Below are 1,234 nucleotides of genomic sequence, written 5' to 3'. Positions count from 1 at the left end.
AAGGCAGGAGGATGGTTGTGAGTTTGAGGCCAGTCTGGCCTACAAAGTGAGCTCAAGGTGAGCCTGAACTACACGGTATGACCCTGTTTCAAAAAGACAAACAGGGCTGGTAATATAGCTCCGAGGTCTAAAGTACCTGCTTAGACAAGCTTAGGCAGGCTCAGGGGACCATGGTTCAATTGCTGGCACCACATGCCATGCCAGCCCCACCCTCAGGGCAGGCTTGGGGATCCAAAAAAAAGACAGACAAACAAAAAACAAACAACAAACCCTCACAAGAATGATGATCCACACAAAACCAATGAAAAATTACAGGCACCAAAATTCAGAAAGTCTATTTTTATTTCACACAGGTACAGTAAGTATGTCCATTATAAGACATTATAAATTGAATTATAAAGATTCATATTAGACACAACCATATCCATTTATCAAGTTCACACATTTTTCATGTGTTGTGTCTGTATCCTGGTCATTGGCAGTAACTCTCAAATTCATCTGTTTGCATAGGTGTTTACCTCTAATCCAAAGATGTCTGCTTGGGTATTTGGGTATTTATAAATGCTTAGTTATAATTTGTATCATTATTAATTTTAAGTATTAGTGTTGATATTATTTATATTTAATTATATATTATTTTATAATTCAATATATCCATTTCACATTACAATGGACATATTAAATGTGCCTATCTGGCTGATAATCTTACCTGGGGCTTATTTGAATTTTTTTTTTTTGCTCCGAATGCCTTCAGGGCAGGTTTGGCTGGCTTGAGTTGTGGAGATCGAACCACAGAAACCTGAGCCTGACTGCTTTGTTGAAGCAGCCATTTAAAGAACTGGAGATAGGTCTTCTATTGTAAGCTTCCTGAAAAATCATGACATAAAATAAGGTTTTCTTTCTTTCTTTCTTCTTTCTTTCTTTCTTTCTTTCTTTCTTTCTTTCTTTCTTTCTTTCTTTCTTTCTTGTTTTCTTTTTGTACCAGGGATCAAACCCAGGATCTTACACTTGCCAGGGAGGCACTTATGTCACTGAGCTATACCCCTGGACAGGTTTATTTTCTAGTTAGGTCTTATTTTGGGAGAAATATAGTAGCTATATATGCTAATGTAAGTAAGTATTCTTATAACTATGCTGACTATAACTTCTTCCTCCTTTCCTTTCCTTTCCTTTCCTTCCTTTCCTTTCTTCCTGTGGTAACTTTAGGTCTTTGCACAGAGCTACAAGGGGTGGT

This window comes from Octodon degus, unplaced genomic scaffold (assembly GCF_000260255.1).
Source record: "Octodon degus isolate 3935 unplaced genomic scaffold, OctDeg1.0 scaffold00355, whole genome shotgun sequence".
In the NCBI taxonomy this organism is placed as follows: Eukaryota; Metazoa; Chordata; class Mammalia; order Rodentia; family Octodontidae; genus Octodon; species Octodon degus.
Note: the sequence above shows the minus strand (reverse complement) of the source record.